We start from the raw sequence: 18,450 nt of genomic DNA on the forward strand, positions 1-18,450 counted from the left end.
ATAATTTAGTCTCTAATTAAAAGTGAGGTCAAGCAATGAAGAATGGCTGCGCGGACCCTGGCACTGTGATGCATTAAATCCCGGGACACCAGAGACAAGTGGCCAGGGCCCCAGCTCACACAGCAAACCTTCCAGCCCTCGCACACAGACAGCTTCAGGGCCCAGCTGCGGAAGGGGTCCTTGTATGGGGGCCAGTGAGATGGCTCAGTGGGTAAAGGTGCTTGTCACAGAGCATGACCACTGGCCTTTGAGTCCCACGACACGGTAAGAGACAATTGGCTCCTGAAAGTTTTCCTCTCCCCTATAGATGTTTGGGGGAACATGTGTGTGTGTGTGTGTGTGTGTGTGTGTGTGAGAGAGAGAGAGAGAGAGAGAGAGAGACAGACAGACAGACAGACAGACACAGACACACAGAGAGAGAGAGAGAGAGAGAGAGAGAGAGAGAGAGAGAGAGAGAGAATGCATGCACTCATTGGCTCGCAGAATAAATCTTAGAAAAAAAAAGTCTCCACAACAAAGGCTGTGGTCCCCAGGGTCCCTGAATTTGCCTCTACAGTTGCTCCTTAAGGCCCTTCCCTCCTGCTTCCCTCTCTCAAACACACTAACGCATCCCAGAAGATTCCTTCTGGAACATTCTTGCTTATCAGCCTGCTTGGCTTGCTCTCCCTTTTCACTACTGGAGTGTCTTCCTAGAGGTCACCTTGCTTGTCCACTGTGGCAGAAGGGCCATCTGCCAAGTTCACTGCTCCTGGCCCTTCTCTCTCTCTCTCTCTCTCTCTCTCTCTCTCTCTCTCTCTCTCCTTTTTTCTTTCTCTTTCCCTCTCTCTCTCTTCTCCCTCGCCCCCTCTCTCTTTCTGCCTCCCTCCCTCCATCTCTCCCTCCCCCCTCTCCCTCGGTCCCTCCTTCTCTCCTTCCCTGTGTGTGTGTGTGTGTGTGTGTGTGTGTGTGTGTGTGTGTGTGAATGCCAGGGAGCCGGTTCTCCTCTTCCACCAAGTGGGTCTCAGGGACCAAAATAAGGTCCTTATACTGCTCATCTCACTGGCTGACTGCCTTTGACTCTAGACAATATGCTCTGATACACGGGATCCATTGAAAGTTCTTATTTCTTGGTTTTTATTTTTTCCTTTTGAAGTTTAGGTTGGCCTCAGACTCACTATGTAGATGAAGATGACCTTGAACTCCTAACCCTCCTGCATCCACCTCCCGAGTACTCAGATCACAAACCTGAGTCGCCATGCCTGGTTTATGCAGTGCTGGGGATGGAGCCCAGGGCCACGCGAGGGCTAGGCAAGCACTCTGTCAGCTAGGCTAGCTCCCAGCCTGTCGTAGTTTATGTCAACACTTGTCTTTCCGGCAGGTAGATACAGGCGAGATCCTGACTTCCTCTCCCAGGACAGGCGATAGGAGCATCACAGGGAGGAGACAGGCTGAGGTATGCCTGTTCTCCCTCCTTTCCGGTCAGTGGTCAGTGGCCTACAGAGCCCTGCAGGTCTCCCTCTGCCTCACACCTGTGGTCCAACCACCCACAGGCAGCCACCTTCCTGAAGGGTCAAGGCCAATGGCCTGGATGACCAGGGTGACCAGCTTGAGGGACTGGCTAGGGTGGGCTGACTCACCCGGGTGACCAGTGTCAAGAAGTTGGTTTGGGTGAAAGTTCTCTCCTCCCAAGCAGAGCGTGGAAATCTGGGCAGGGCAAAGGCATTCTCTGGACCTCAGTGACCCCTTCTATAAGACAGGTAGGCCACGGCAAGTGGCCACTTGCCGTGGCCTGAGACCCCTAAGGTCCACCTGCTCCCTGGCCAGCATTCAGCTTGGAGACTTTTCTGGCAGTTTCGACTGGAAAGCTAAGCCTGGGAGACCTCAGCCACCGTGGAAGCAGCTGCTGTTCCCGAAGCTGTCCATGAGGCCACACAGAACCAGGAAGATTTGCCTAAAGAGCACGTGGAGGTCAGAGCCAAGCCCAGTTCCTGAACAGAGAGCTATCGAGAGAGGCTGGCCCCAGGTGAGTGTGCACCAGGGCTGAGACTTGAACCCAGAACCTCCACCATGCATGCTCAGTGGCCCACTACCTATCTAGGGGTGGGACTGGTTTGTGTTTTCCAAAGGAGGACTGGGTGGGAGGAGGGTGCTGGGGTAGGGGCTGGTTGTGGGGAGCAGAGGCCCTTTGGTTAGCCGATTAAAGATGGATATTTTGTTTGTTACAATCAAGACCTCTGATTTCAGTTTTATAAATTTTTAAAATATTAATTATATTTTGGCAAGCGTACGGAGGTGAATGCGTTAGTGCTGGTGCCTGCTTAGAAGGCAGCTCTTGGGTGTTTGGCCCAGATTAGCTGCTGCAGAGGCTGGGCATTTTAATCCACCTTGTTAAGTTATTAAATTTTCTTTATTTACATGAGGATCTCACTTTCATTAGTATTGTAACAGGTGTTCATTAACAATTTATCATTTGGGAGGCCGTGAGACAACAGCTAAAGAGAGACATTGCTACAAAGTTTACTCTTAATTACAAGGAAGGCTGCGTGGAGGACAACAGCAGCTGCAGCCTAGCCGCTTGCTCTCTGGCTTTTTTAGCAGAAGCTTCTAGAACCTTCCTTGTCGGCCCTGGTCAACATCCCTGTGCTGTGGCCTGGGCAAGGGTGGTCGTTTGTGAGTGTGTGTGTGTGTCCAGTTCTGTAGCCCAGGCTGGCACTGAACTAATTCCCAGAAATCCTCCTGCCTCAGCTTCCTGAAGGCTGGGATTACAGGCATGCACTACCACATCCCTTGCCTGAATTCTGTGGGATGACATGGTTTGTCTTGGCTCACTTGGGATGTGTGACCCTGGTGGCTTCCTAAATAGTCCCCAAATGTCTACCCAGGGCCTGGTGGGCCAGGACAGAGAAAGAGGGATCCCCACCTTCCTCCCTGAAGCTCTGGGGGTGCTGAGAGGAGGCAGCTGAGCCATGGAGGGGAAAATGGTGGCTTGGGGTGGAGGAGGTGATCTTTGAGAACCCCTGTTCTCTGTAGGCTGTCCTACATGCAAGCAGGGGAGCCCGAGGTGGGAAGGGGACAGGCAGCCTGTGCCTGCCCCCTCACTGTGGTCCAACTCGCCAGAGGGTCTCCCTCTGGGAGGGAAGCTAGGCGCTGCAGGCTCTGGGCACCCTGAAACCAGGGATCTGTGGCCAGCTTTCCTGTTTTCATCTTCTAGTCTTTTCTTTCCACCTGATTTTTCTATTTGTTTGTTTAACCATAAGTTTATCTTAAGAAATGTCTCCTAATAGCTCTATGTGTGTGTGTTTACGATGAAACCCAAGTCCTTTCAAATATTCCACGGAATACGCTACCACTGAGCCACACCCCAGCCCCTCACTGGGAGATTCTAGGCAGGGGCTCTACCACTGAGCCACACCCCAGCCCCTCACTGGGGGATTCTAGGCAGGGGCTCTACCACTGAGCCACACCCCAGCCCCTCACTGGGGGATTCTAGGCAGGGGCACTACCACTGAGCCACACCCCAGCCCCTCACTGGGGAATTCTAGGCAGTGCTCTACCACTGAGCTACGTCCTCAGTCCTTCCTATGGTTTTTCTGAGAGTCAGTGTGGGATTTTCTTCTGCTGCCTGTGCCCCTAGCCTTAGCCAGAGGAGTGGGTAGCCCAAAGTGAGCAAGACCAGGGTTGAGTGAGAAGAATAAATGAGGCCCTTACCACATGACTTACAAAGACCAGGGTGCTCATAGAGGGCTTGACCTTGCTGTCCCCCTGTTGACCACTGCCCAGAAGTTCCTGGATGGGCACTTTATTCCACATCTTTCGTGCCCCTGTTTACTATAGAGTGGCTTGTCAGAGATGACGGTACCTAGGAGCCAAGAAGGAGACCAAGCTTATTCACCTCTCCTAGAGGAGGGGCAGGAAGAGTCTGTCTCTTGACTTGGCTGGCACCAGTCACAGAGGCCGCAGTGACAAGAGTGTGCCCACATCTTGGGGTGCTTGTCCTTGGGACTCATGTGTGTGGTGGGAGCCCTGCTTTTGAAGCACGGGGAAGACAGGGGACTCCTGTGTCTCACAGGAGCACCTCGGTGGCTGTGGCCCCTGCTGCCTCCCCGGAGATGGAGCTCTGGGTGTTTCCATGGACGGGTTTTTAATATTCACAGCGACACTGACAATTTCCCCGGCCTTGTTACCGAGAGCCGGCACTGGGTCTTCATTGTATCTGTGGACAGTTGGTTTATTCGGAGCCACTTAAAGACTCAAGAGTGATTCTCTTTTGTAATTTGAGAAGTTTCATGGATGGAACATCAAAGTGACTGGCCAGGCCAGCCAGGGAGCTGCGTCTTCTCTCCCCTCCCCGCTTTTCCTCCTGTCATTTTGTTGAAGCTCCTCTTTCCCCGAGCTTGCTGAACCTTCAGGCATTCTGTGCAGGTCACGCTAGGCTGGGCTGTGTGTGTTTGTGTGTGTGTGGTGTTTACATGTGTGTGAAAGATGCGTTTAGTTTGTGTTCTTAGAGGATTTTGCACATGAGCAGGTGTGTGCACACATGTGTGGGAATCAGAGGCCTGGACCTTGTGGATTCAGCCAGGTTGGCTGGCCAGTGAGCCCCAGAGATTCTCGTGGGCCTACCTCCCCAGACCTGGAATTATAAATACATACTGCCAAACTCAGTTTTGTTCTTTTTAACATGAGCGCTGGGGATTGAACTCGGGTCCTCATGCTTGCCTAACAAGCACTTTATGGACTAAGCCACCACCCAGCCCTCCCCAGAAGACACTGAAGCTGTGGATAGTATATCAGCTGACCTGAGGAGCTTTCTCTCTAAAGCTCAGACCCGAGTCATGCCTCGTCTCTTCCCAGGCCCAAGCCAGGGCTCAGTTTTCCGGTGCGTAAAATGGGTGTCTTAGTGCTGGAGAGATGGCTCAGCAGTTCAGGTTGCTTGCTGTACTAGTAAAAGGACCACAGTTCTATCTCCAGTCACACCCAGTGGCTCACAAGCATTACTGCAGCCAGGGAGCCAACCTTCTCTGCTGGTCTTCCTGGGTACTTATCTCCACCTGCGCCCATACCCACACCCCAACACATTTATGCAAATACAGACAAAATAAACAGATGCTCTATGTATGTATGTATGTATGTATCTGTCTATCTAATCTATCTATCTATCTATCTATCTATCTATCTATCTATCTATCTATCGCTCTGAGACAAGGTTTCACTATGCAGTCTTGGCCGGCCTGGAGCTTGCTATGTAGACCAGGACGGCCTCAAACTTACAGAGAACCTCTTGCCTCTGCCTCCCGAGTGCTAGGACTAAAGTGAGCACCACCATGCCTAGCAAATAAATAAATCTTAAACAAAACAAAACAAAACAAAACAAAACAAAACAAAACAAAGCAAAGTGGATGTCTTGGTCCAGAGAGGGCTGTGAAGTCACAGAGGCTAGAGAGGCCCAAACACTGGTGGGTTCCCTGCATGTTTCATTGGAAGGGGGATCCGTGCAGTAACTCCTGTGTGAAGCAGCTGGGGAGATGCTGGGGGCCAAAATGGGGTTTGTCATCTGAGGGAAGCATAACTCGCATGCCATTCATTGGTCGACTGGGTGACAGGAAACAGCCTGTGCGTCACTAGAAGTCGGCCATCCTTGATTTCTTCTCTCTCTGGGAAGGTGGTCCCCTTCCCAAGGTGCCTCAAGGCCACCCAGGAGTAGATAGTAGCCTGGGGATGAAGAGTGTCCAAGATGCGTCGTGGGCTCCTTGGCTTTCCTGGAGTTAAGCTGGACAGGACCATGCAGGCTTAGGCTTACCAGGAGTCTTCACTTTGAAAAACAAGCTGAATGCTGGGAACAATTAAAAACTTGTTACGGCACAATTGAGGATGTAGCTCAAAGGTAGAGTGCTCACCTAGAGTCCCCCAGTGAGGGGCTGGGGTGTAGCTCAATGGTAGAGCCCCTGCCTAGAATCCCCCAGTGAGGGGCTGGGGTGTAGCTCAGTGGTAGAGCTCCTGCCTAGAATCCCCCAGTGAGGGGCTGGGGTGTAGCTCAGTGATAGAGCCCCTGCCTAGAATCTCCCAGTGAGGGGCTGGGGTGTGGCTCAGTGGTAGAGCCCCTGCCTAGAATCCCCCAGTGAGGGGCTGGGGTGTGGGGTGATAGAGCCCCTGCCTGGAATCCCCCAGTGAGGGGCTGGGATGTGGGGTGATAGAGCACCTGCCTAGCATGTGCAAAGTCCTGTTTCTATTCCCAGCCAACAACCACCACAACAACAAAGAAGTTAAAAATGCTGTGTTGCTGTTGTATAACATTGTGAAATGTTTACTGCCAGTTGGCCCCTGAAAAAATGGTTAACATGGCAAATTTTATGCATATATATTTTACCATAAAAAAAAAAAAAAAAAAAAAAACCATGAGGCCCTGCAGGCTTCATGTGCCACTTTTGCTTCAGACTGAGAAATTGTGGTGATTTTTCCTCTTGTGCTGCTGCCCTGTGTCTGGGATATTGTGAGTTGTAGATTTGTCCGACATGAGCAGACCCACGGCTGCCATCTTCTGAGCCCGCCAGCCCGCTGGTCATCGGGTGCTGAGTTTCACCTGAGCGTTGGGATATGGACCCGGGAGGGGAGGGGGGTGTGCTCCAGTCCCTCCCAGCTGTGCCTCTTCTTTTGCTAGTGCTCGTGGGACCCCAGCACCTCCGTTGCTCCTGCTCCCCCACGAGGCCACCGACACTGAGCTGGTTTATGATTCCTGCACTTTCAACTATAGCAAGATAAATGGGCACAATTACCACACTCCCAGCCCAGGAACATGTGGCCTGGCATCTGTGGGGCCAACCTCTCCAGAAAGCCGCGACAGCCCGGGCTTTCTTCAGAGCGCCACCTCCCATCCCAGCAGACTGCTGGCTAATCATCAGATGGCTTTACAGTATTTTTACTTATAATGAAGTAATAAAATCGCACATTTAAGCAGTGCGTTGCTGTCCTAACACAGCCAGGGAACCTGGGGAGCTGGGTCTGTTGTAAATCCACAGCCTTGTTCAGTGTGGAGATGCTGGTAGGTGGATGATGGGTCTACCACTCTGGGCCACTGTACTGAGCCACACCTGCCCGGCCGTCCTGACACTTATTTATATATATTTTTTGAGACAGAGTTTCTCTGTGTAGCCCTGGCTGTCCTGGAACTCCCTCTGTAGACCAGGCTGGCCTCAAACACAGAGATCTGATTACCTCTCCCTCCTGAGTGCTGGCATAAAAAGCATGTGCCATCACTGCCCGGCTGCTGACTCTTATCTATAGTAGAGTTCCTGCTTGTGTGGCGGGGTTTTCTCCCTTGCCTTCTTCGGGGGTTGTGAGGGCAGAGACACTCCTCTGAAGAGCTGTGGCACCACCGGGTCTTGTTCCCTGAAAAATGACAAGTGCATGATATTGGAGATCAGTATCAAAGAGTGTCCAAGACCTGGATTAGGCCCAACCTGCTGATAGACACTGGGACTTTCCAAGTTCCCTGTAGCCGTGGCCTGATCTGGGGTCTCTGCTCTGGGACAAGCACACAGGACATTCCAAAGACAGGTGTCCCTGAAGATCTGGTCATATGACCAGGACTCTTACCACCTGACCTCGGAAGCCCCAGCACGCCAGGCTCAGACTGCCCCAGGAAGGAGGCTCGGCTAGGCACAACTCCTCAATAATTCAGACCACGCCCTACAGAAGAGCCGAGGGGAGCCTTGGCCTGTGCAGCTGTCTTTTCAGGCTTCTGACGGTGAATTTCTCTATCAAGTTGATTGGATTTAGAATTTACCACAGAGGGGCTGAAGAGATGGATCAGCACTTAAGAGCAGGTATTGCTCTTCCAGAGAACACGTGTTCGATTCCCAGCACCCTTGTAGAGTTACAATCACCTGTAACTCTAGCTCAAGAGAATCAGATGCCTCTGGCTTCTTTGGCATGTACATACTATATACCACACACACACACACACACACACACACACACACACATACCACATACAATAAAATGATAGAAATACACCTCTGGACTCTTCTAGGCGGAAATAGGGCATTTCTACTGAGGCTCAAGTGGGACATCCTGAAAGCAGGTAGCACCCATTCTGAATAAAAAGAAGACGGTAAGCTAGCATTCACCTCTCTCTGCTTCCTGCCTGCAGGTGCAGTATGACCAGCTGCCTCACGCTCCTGCCACTATGCCTTTCCCGCCACGATGGACTGTGTACCCTCAGACTGTGAGCCAAAATAAACCCCTCCTCCCTCAAGTTGTTTTTGTCAGGGGTTGTGTCATATGCAGTAAGAAAATTGGCTAATACAGTAACAGTGAGCTCTATCAGGAAAAGGAAGACAGGACCATTTCCAACCTCTAGCCACCCTTCCCTTGTCACTCCATCGGAGACTCTCTCTTAGCAGCCCCAAGAGGGATACTGTGGCTCCGTGTGAATGGAAAGAAACCGAGGCTTGGAAGAGTTAGAAATGACTCAGTCTTATGTGCAGGTGACCCTGTGCTAGGTGGCAGGTGGCTTGGACTGATCTGGGGCACATGAGGAAAGGACCCTCCGCTCCAGTGACTCTCCTGAGCCTCAGGAACCTCCTGAGCCTTGCAAGTTTCCTTTACTCTCTGAGTTTTGTGCATGTGTGTGTGTTTTCGAAACAAAGTTTCTCTGTGTAGCCCTGGCTGTCCTGGAACTCACTCTGTAGACCAGGCTAGCCTCAGATTCAGAAATCTGCCTGCCTCTGCCTCCAGTGTCCTGGGACTACAGGTGTGTGTCACCCCCCCCCCCAAGGCTAACCTGCTGAGTCTTAAGGACATTGATGTACAAAAGTAGGCTGGAGCGGGAGGAGTGTGTATAGTGGGGTACTGGGGTACTAGAGTCTGAATGGTCGGACTGTAAAGAGCTGGGGAAATCAGGCAGGTTGTGCCAGCCTCTTCCATGAAGGCCAGGAAGTCTGCAGGGAGCCTTCCACAGGGTGGCTTATTGTCCCAGGATTCCAGGATGATGAAGATGGGGAAGACGCTGTGGAGATGTCCACTGTGTGGAGTCCACTCTTCCTGTGTTTTTTTGTAGCCAGTGGCTGTGGTGTTCCCGATGGGGTGCCTAACCAGCTGCAGTGAAGGAACTGGAAGGCTAAACTTCTAGGGCTGTGTGGACTTAGTCTGCCCCTGTCTTTAAGTAATCCACCTCAGATCTTAGTACACAAAAACCCTTTCTGTCCCCTTTCTGCACCTGAAATGGGATGCTCATCCACATGGGTTACACAGTGAGTTCAAGGCCAGCCTGTGAAGCTTAGTGAGCGCCTATCTCAAAGTAAAAAGTGAAAAGGGCCTGGGATGGAGCTCAGTGGTAGAGCCCCTGCCTAGAATCCCCCAGTGAGGGGCTGGGGTGTGGCTCAGTGTAGAGCCCCTGCCTAGAATCCCCTAGTGAGGGGCTGGGGTGTGGCTCAGTGGTAGAGCCCCTGCCTAGAGTCCCCCAGTGAGGAGCTGGGGTGTGGCTCAGTGGTAGGGTAGGTGGCCTGCATGGCTTGTGGGAGGTCCTTGGTTCCATCTCTAGCACAAGAAAGGAAAAGATAGGAAAAAGAGAAAAAGAGGAAGGAGGGGCTGGAAAGATGCGCCGCTGTTGGAGCGCTTGATGGGCTCACAGAGGACCAGATTTCCGGTTCCTGCACCCACACCGGTTTGCTCACAACCTCCTGGAAGTCAAGCTCCAGGGGCTCTGACGCCCTCCTCCGGCCTACACAGGCACTGCACCGCGTGTGGCACACACATGCCTAAATCAACATAAAAATAAATTTTTAAGGAAAGAAAAATAAATAACTAAATAAAGGAGTCACCACCAGGCTCCACACCTCAGTCCCCTGAGGCTGGGAGGGAGTGAGGGGGCTTGGTTAGGCCCGCGCCCTCGGAGATTCCAGGCCACCGCTTCCTTTCTGCCAGCCACCTGGAGACACAGTGCAGCCGCAGGACCCTCGGAGGCCCCCGTGTGACCCCCCAGACCCTCTCTGCCGGATGCGGGGCCCTCAGGGGCCGTGTGGCAGCCGGCTTGATTGCGCGGCCGGGAGATGATTTTCAAGGTGAAATTTCTAGTCCAGTTGAGTCACTTTCGTTCAAGGCAACGCGCAAAATGTCATCCCCGCCCCGTTCCGCGGCGGCGTGCGTTCTCCGGTCGCATTTAAATTTACTCCACTTTCCCTCTCTGACACCTGTTTAAATCAATATCTTCCTCTCCAGGTCGCGGGGAGAATGTGCCCGGCTCTCCACACAGCGCTTCTCAAATCCACTAAAATCAACACAATAATTGAAATATTTTCAAGCTGATTACACCGCAGCCCGAGGCTAGCCTGGTTGCTAGGGGTGAGCTCCACGGTTGCTAGGGGGAGTAAATCACACCGCATTATTTGATTTTTGTTATAGATATGAAACCGCTACTCCCACGATTAAATGTCTCTCAGCCTAACACCTATGGGACCTGGGGAGAGCGGAGAGAGGGGCTTCAACCTTGACCCTGTCAAATAAATATCTCTAACTTTTCCCGTCCTCCGGCTTCCCAGCCAAACCTGTCTACCGTTTGCTTTTTTCCCCCCTTTTCTTTTCTTTTCTTTTCTTTTTTTCTTCATTCTCCTTTTTTTTCCCCTCTTAACCCGACTTTAAATAACAAAGCTATGGGGACAAGGAGATGAGGAGCGGGAAGGCAGTCATGTCCGTTAGTAGTTGTTCGTGGGGGGACCTCACAGCCTCGCCAGACCCTGGGTGACGGCAGAGCTTGGTGCCTGGGTTCGCCCGCCTCTGACCTAGCTCTGTCCAGGTTGAGCCCCTTGTGTGGGGGTCCCGCTTAGCCCTGGTGTTCCAGCTTCCTTCTCAACTTCAATGATTTAGGCCAAGGTCACAGCTTAGGTCTGCTAGGGTTACACTGGCTAGGAATGGGGTGTTGTGGGGTCCCCAAGTTCTAGGATAGAGGCACTGGAAGAGGCAGATTCACACTGTCCAGAGAGAGTCAGATGGGGGCCCTGGGGAGGGGGCAGGTGTCTGCTGAGCCCCTATTTGCTGCTCAGTGTGAGAGTCAGTGATCCCAGGCACCTCATTTCCCCCTCTTGGCTCTCCCAGCTGCGGCTCAGCCTCCACAGCTCTCTAGCTGTTGGGTGGGGTCCTCAGGCTCAGCCCCATCTTCCCCAGGCCGGCCCCCACTGGAAGGAGAGTGGGTGCCTCTGCCAGCCAGAGCCACCGCCCGCTGAGCTGTAAGTGCCACTGCGTCCTGAGAGCCAGAGCCGCCTGGAAGGCAGCAGGTGGGCGGGCGCGGCTGCCCTGCTGGGACCCGGCCAGCTGTTCTCATGAATGAATCTGAGTAAATTAACAAACACACACACAAACCTGTCACTTGCCTCATTCTTGATGACTCTAAGTGCCGGGCTGGGCTGCCCCACACGAGTAAGCTGGGGTAGCCCGGGGGAGGCTCAGCAGGACTCTCCCCCTCCTCGGAGCACCCCAGCTCTTGCCCGGAACCTGAGTGCTCCTCCCTCTCAGCTGGTCCTTTGGGGGTAGGGCAGGCTCCCCTCACTGGATCAAGTCCTCACCCAGAGCCTGGGACCTATGCACCTGGTGGCTGCGGCCCCCAAGCTCTTGCTGCAGCCGCCTCTCTCGCAGAGCCCCACACCCCCAAATCTGAGGTCCTGCCTCACTGTCACCTCTGTGTCATGATCCATGTGATAGTTCTGGTCACCCCCCACTTCCCAGACAGAGTTTTTCTGTGTAGCTCTGGCTGTCCCGGGACTCCTTCTGTAGATCAGGCTGGCCTTGAACTTTCAGAGATCCAGCTGCCTCTGCCTTCCCAAGTGCTGGGATCAAAGGCGTGCGCCAGCACCGCAGACAGTAGGAGCCACATTGAACTGGCCGGCCTCTTTCTTGACCCCGGCCCTCACCATGGATGATGAGCAAAGCTCATCGCTGCGTGCTCAGTGCTTTCTCCCTGGTAGCTGGGTGGAATTGTCTCGCTGAAGTAGATGGAGAGGCTGAGCGGGTTTCCGGACACCTCCTCAATCCCTGAGCTGCAGAATGGAACCTGGCTCTCCTCCTTGGGACTCACAGGCTGTGGCACAAAGTACTACTGCTCATCAGGGGAACCTTTGCGGCTACAAGTCTCATCACTAGCCAGGTGCCCCTTGCAATGCCACTGGCACAGGTCTCAAAGAAAGTTCAGGTCACCAAGTCCTAGCTAAGGCTGCGACTAGTCTTCTTGCTGGGACTCATCTTTGAGTCCATCCTACCTAGAACCTTTAGGGCGCTTTCTCTGTCCCAGTAAGGTGGGCACGGTGGGGGCTGAGGCAATGAGTTCCTGAGGCGGAACTGGGACTGAGGATGCCTTGCTGGGTCTGTTAGGCTTTCAGAAAGTGCTTTCTCAGCTCTCCACACAGAGACAGACACTTGGGCTACCCCTGGGCGCACGTGAAGAAATCAAGGGACAGAGAAATTTTGTCACCTTGCCTTTGGCCAGGCAGAGGGGCAGAAGATGGTGTCCTGTGGGCCAGCCGGGGGGGGGGGGTGTGCAGCTTTGGATGGCTTAGCTTTGCTACCTTGGCATGTGTCTTGGCATCTGGCCCTCTCCACGGATAGGAACCCGCCCCCCTTAGCCCAGGGACAGGCTGGGTTCACTGAGGGACTCCAGGCCCAGAAAGAGGCAGTTGGTAGAGACAGGCGTGTCAGCTCTATCTGTGAACCCACACCTAGACTGTCCACCTGTGGACCTACCCCTAGATTTTCTCATGGGTAAATAGGCTGATAAACCCAGGCACAGGCTTAGCAATGGGTGTTCAAACATCTCTCTGATTATAGATGTTTGGCTGATCATAGTGGTGTCTGCCTGTCATGCCAGCATTCTTGAGGCCAAGGGGGGGGGGGGAGAATCTCCAGTTCAAGGTGGACCTGGTTGCCTATGAAGACCCTGCCTCAACCCTCCTCACCAAAGAAATCTGGGGAATACAGAAAAGTGCCAGCAAGGCTGGCAGGATGGCTCAGCTGCTTTTCGGTCCAAGGCTGACAACCTGAGTTTGATCCCAGGGGCCCATGCTATGAAAGAGACAAGACAGTCCTGAAGGTGGGCCTCTGAGCGTCCCCTCCCCCACACTCACTCACTTCAGCACCTGTACCCCTCCCCCCAAATAAAGATATTTTGAGAAGAGGGAGAGTGTAACAAAGCAACTTGTACTTTGAGAACCATCTGTGGTTGGGACAGACCCAGAAGGTCCCAGCATGGAGGAAGCCAGTCTAATCTGAAGTCCGGAGCACGTGGGATGGGGATGGTTTTTCCTCTGAGGTCCTGGTCACCGAGCTGAATCCTGTCACCGGGTCATGAACAGACCCCACTCCCCCTCCAGGCCTCAGTTCCCCCTCGGAGGCTCTCCGGGGCCCAGAGTGGTAAGAACACGATGGGACTAGAACAAGTACTCACTAAATGATGCTGGTTACCTTAGCTTAAGGTACTTTTATTTTTAACATTCATTTATTCATTTACTCACTCATTCATTCATTCATTCATTCATTCATATACATGGGCAAATGCAAGCCACAGCTCACGTGTGGAGATCAGAGAAAGAACTACAGGAATTAATTCTCTCCTTCCGCCAGGGATCAAATTCAGACCTCAGACCTTGGCGGCATGCGCCTTTACCCACTAAGCCATCTCCATGACCCTGGGATGGTTATTTTCTAAGTGTCCCCTAAACTTCTGAGGCGTGGATCTGGGACTCTGTCACTGGAGGTCATAAGGCCATCTTCTGCTTGGGATGACCTTTCCTCCACCCTAGCCAGTCCTTGGAGGCCTGGTCCTCGCTGCCGCTTTGGGAGCCTTGGCCTGGTTCTTACCATCAGTTCCTGAAGGGCTTGGCTACAGGTGGCTGTCTGTGTAGTGGTCCAGAGCCGTAAGCCCCTGGCCCTCCTGATCCTCAGCTCAAACGGCCACTCCTGCCCCTACAGATGACCCAGTGACTCTGAGTGGCTTTGGGGAGTAAGGGCCCAGGCCTGTATCCTAGGTCTCAATGCTTGTGTCCCCTCCCACTGAAATCACAGCCTCTGGCCAGCAGGTAACAGCCCCGGGGAGACTGAACTCAGCAAGGAGTGTCAGGGTCACAGGGCACCCAGCGTCCTCGTGCCTGCAGACTGGCCTTGTGTCTGGTCACAATCGAAGTGTCCAGGGTTTATGGGAGGTTTGGAGGAAGGGTCTGGCTTGGTTGGTGGGAACCCTAGGCTCAGAACCCAACAAGGTGGCCCTCAGGTGCCTGGGGTCTGGGCCTTAGCACCCATAGCAACTGTGATAAGCAGTAGGGGAGGACGGGTGCCTTTCCAGTGTGCTCCACATGCCTGGGAGCTTGGCCTCTGGGATCCATCTTTGAAAACCTGGCCCCTCAAGACCCAGGAATCCCTCTTGCCTTCTCTCTCCACCTTAGAAACAGCCAGCTCCAGCACCAGGGGGCAGGAGGCCTTGGTACCCCCTGCACCCCCGCATCTCCTCACTACCGCAGGCTTGCCAGCTACAGCCACCTTCTAGGACTCTTGATGGCCTGCCTCTGGCTTTCAGGCCATCCCTGCCCAGGCCTCTGGAGGAAGCACTCAGAATTGTCTCCCAAGTTGAAGGGTCTTTCCCAAGGGACCAGGGAAGGCCCTGGAGTCCCATGCCACTGCCCATCAGACTGCAGGAACTCTGCCTGGCTGTTGAGCAGAGCCATCTGCCGCCAGGACTGTGAGTCTCCCCGTGACAAGCCCGGCTATGTCACTGCAGTTATCAACAGAACGCCACATCTGCCTACCCTGACACCAACAATGGTAGGCCATTTAGTAGTCCCCCTCCCCTGGCCACGGACAACAGCTCCCCGTATTATATTTTCTTACTCAATTAGCACTATCGTCCTTCCGAAATGGAGGCCAATTTTCCCATAATGACATCATTGTTAGGGAAGTGGCGGTGGGGCTGGGCTGTCACCGGGTTGCTGGAGACAGTCCGTCTCTCTCCACTAACCCTGACAGGGAAGGGACGGGGCCTGGGTGGGAAGGGAAGGGCGGCCTATCCTCGGCCACCCCGTCACCCGGACCACAGACATTGTTTCCGACAGTTCTCAGGAGCAGTGTGGCGGAAAATTGAGTCCAGATTCATTAGGGTTGCCAGTGTGCCGCTCAAGTCAGTTAAATTGATACATTTCCTAACGAAATTGAAGTGCTTTGTGCTGCCAGCGGAAAGCTGGGTGACCCGCCTCGGCCCGCTGAGCAGCCGAACGCGCTGACGGATCCATTAGGCGGCCCAGCCCCGGCCCTCTCCTCCGTTCCCGGCCCTGGCGCTGTAAATCTCAGCCAATTTCAGCCCTAATCATCATTATAAACGCTTCCTCCCTTCCTCCCAATGCCCCTGCCTGCGCCTCTGCCTCCATCACACAGCCCCCTGTGTCACCAAGCCTTGCAAGTCTGCAGGGTCAGCAGACCTGGTCTGGGGGGGTTCCCAGAGCTCTACACCCACTGAACAAGCTCCCAGTGGGAGGAGGGACTCGGTCCACAGGCAGTGGGCCCATTGCACAGATGGGGAAACTGAGGCAGTGGCTAGGAGGGTGGGAAGGGCAGAGCGGGAGCTGGCAGAGCGGGGAGGGGGGTGCTTGTTTAGCGTTTCTGGAGCCTGGAGGTTGGTAGTGTGTGCCCGTAGTCTCCGCACCCCAGAGATGGAGGCAAGAAGAGCAAATGTCCAATACCGTCCTTAGGTACATAGTGAGTTTAAAGCCAACCTGAGCCGAGCTCCTGTCTAAACAAACAAAAATATAAAAAAAATTAAAGGAAGGCTACATGATTTTTGTTTGTTCGTTTGTTAAGACATTTTGTTAAGACAGTATGTAGGCCTGGCTTCCTTGAAACTCACCATGTAGATCAGGATGGCCTCGAACTCACGGTATCCTCCTGCTTCTGCCTTCACAGTGCTGGGATTGAAGGCACTGGCCACTAGGAGGTTCAGTTTTTTAAAAAAATGGAAATATATCACGATTGTCTATGAATGTCAGGTGGGCATCATTCCGGAAGCCATTCCGGAGGGATAGAACATTCCAGAATGCTCTTGAGTACAGTCAATATACTCCAAGAAGGAAACTGCTGTTCCAACTTTTATCACTTGCTTTTCTTTTTTTATTCTTGAAGCAGGGTCTCATTAGGTTCATGAGTTGGCCTTGAACTCATGGCAATCCTCCTGCCTCACTGTTCTGAGTACTGGGTTACTCATGTACTCAGCTCTCACTTAATTTTGTTGTTGTTTTGTTTTGTTTGTTTGTTTGCAAAGCTGAGGATGGACCCAGGATCTCACCATCACAGACACAAGCTCTTCCTCTAAGCTCTACCCTCGTAGCCCTGTCACTCATTGCTGGGCTTGGGATGCTCAGAATCTAGCCCTGGTCTTGTTTGGTTTGGATTGTATGGCTGAATGTGGAACTATGGGGCGCCCATATGCTGTGTGCCACTGCAACAACTCCATTTTCACTGCTGTATAGTACTCCACCATGCTCCTGTTCCAAAGTCTACCTGCCTCTTCCCTTGCTGCTTTCAGTCAGAAGCTATGATGAGTAAGCCTGTTGCTGACAGGCCTTCTGAATCTTGGCATTTATTTTTCCCTCTGCTCTGTCTCCCCAATTCCTCTATGTCTGTTTCCAGAGCTGGCCTCCTTGCTCTTCCACTCTCTCCTCCCCTTACCTTCCCTCTTTTCCTCTCTTCTCTCTCCACTCCTCCTTTTCTCCCTCTTCTCTTTGCCCCCTCCCCACTTCTCTTCCATCTTTTTTCCTCCTCTTCTCCATGTTTCTTATCCACAAAATTGAACAGGAAATTCTACAGCACCATGAAGACGGACAGGCAGACGGTGGGGCTTCTTCTGTAGAGAGTTATACCCTTTAGAAGTCCCCGGGACAGGGCCACACCATGACATCAGCAATCAGGCCATCAGGAGACCCCAGGGAGTCATCCCATATGGTGGCCACTGGCTCCTGTGGCCACAGAGCCCTGAGCTCTGGAAGCTGGATGTGGGGGTGTGTCTTACATGTAGAATATATACCAGGTCACTCTGTGGAAGTGTGACCAACTGGGTTGATGCCTTTAGATAATATTTTGGATTCATTATGATAAATTATTTTTAAATAAAGTATTTGAATCAATGCCACCTACTTATTTGTAAAGATCTATTTATTTGATTTTACGTGTGATTGCCTCATGTATGTGTGTGCACCATATGTGCACAGTGCCCACAGAGGCCGGAAGAAGGCATCAGATCTGTGGGGACTGGAATTGAGGTATGTGGGTGCTGAGCACCAAATCCCCACTCTCTGCAAAAGCAACAAGTACCCTTAACGACTGATTCCTCTCTCCAGCCCCTTATTTATTTATTTTTAATATGTTCGTGTAGTGTAAGCATGTGTGTGTGTGTGTGTGTGTGTGAGTATGTGCGTGTGTATGGGAGATATGCATACGTGAATGAGAGGTTGTCCTTGGGTCTCCTCCTCAAGCACTTTGCATGTTAGTTTTTGGGAAAAGCTCTCTCAATGGACCAGGAGCTCTCTGCTTTAGCTAGGCTGGCTGGCCAGTGAGCCCAGGGTTCTGTCTCTTCTCTACCTCTCCATGGGGGTAAAGTGGGTACTGCCTCACCGAGATCCTCACACAGTACTGCATATTCCAACCAAGGTCCGCACACTTGTGTGGAAGGTACTTTACACACTGATCTGTCTCCCCAGCTCTCCAAAGATGCTTTTATTTAAAACAAAACAAAACAAAACAAAACAAAACAAAACAAAACAAAACTGAAGTCAAGTTTTCGTCACATAAAATTTGGCAACTTAGCTTGGGGTATAAATTAGCATTAGTGCATCTGCCTAGAATCTCCCAGTGAGGGGCTGGGGTATGGCTCAGTGGTCACCTGCCTAGAATCCCCCAGTGAGGGGCTGGGGTATGACTCAGTGGTAGAGCCCCTGCCTAGAATTCCCCAGTGAGGGGCTGGGGTGTGGCTCAGTGGTAGAGCTCCTGCCTAGAGTCCCCCAGTGAAGGGCTGGGGTGTGGCTCAGTGGTAGAGCCCCTGCCTAGAGTCCCCTAGTGAGGGGCTGGGGTGTGTCTCAGTGGTAGAGCATCTGCCTAGAGTCCCCCAGTGAGGGGCTGGGGTGTGGCTCAGTGGTAGAGCCCCTGCCTAGAATCCCCCCATGAGGGGCTGGGGTGTGGCTCAGTGGTAGAGCCCCTGCCTAGAATGCCCCAGTGAGGGGCTGGGGTGTGGCTCAGTAGTAGAGCCCCTGCCTAGAATCCCCCAGTGAAGGGCTGGGTGTGGCTCAGTGGTCACCTGCCTAGAATCCCCCAGTGAGGGGCTGGGGTGTGGCTCAGTGGTAGAGTTCCTGCCTAGAATCCCCCAGTGAGGGGCTGGGTGTGGCTCAGTGGTCACCTGCCTAGAATCCCCCAGTGAGGGGCTGGGGTGTGGCTCAGTGGTAGAGTGCTTGCCTAGTT

The sequence above is a fragment of the Meriones unguiculatus genome, chromosome 15 (assembly GCF_030254825.1).
Source record: "Meriones unguiculatus strain TT.TT164.6M chromosome 15, Bangor_MerUng_6.1, whole genome shotgun sequence".
Taxonomy (NCBI): domain Eukaryota; kingdom Metazoa; phylum Chordata; class Mammalia; order Rodentia; family Muridae; genus Meriones; species Meriones unguiculatus.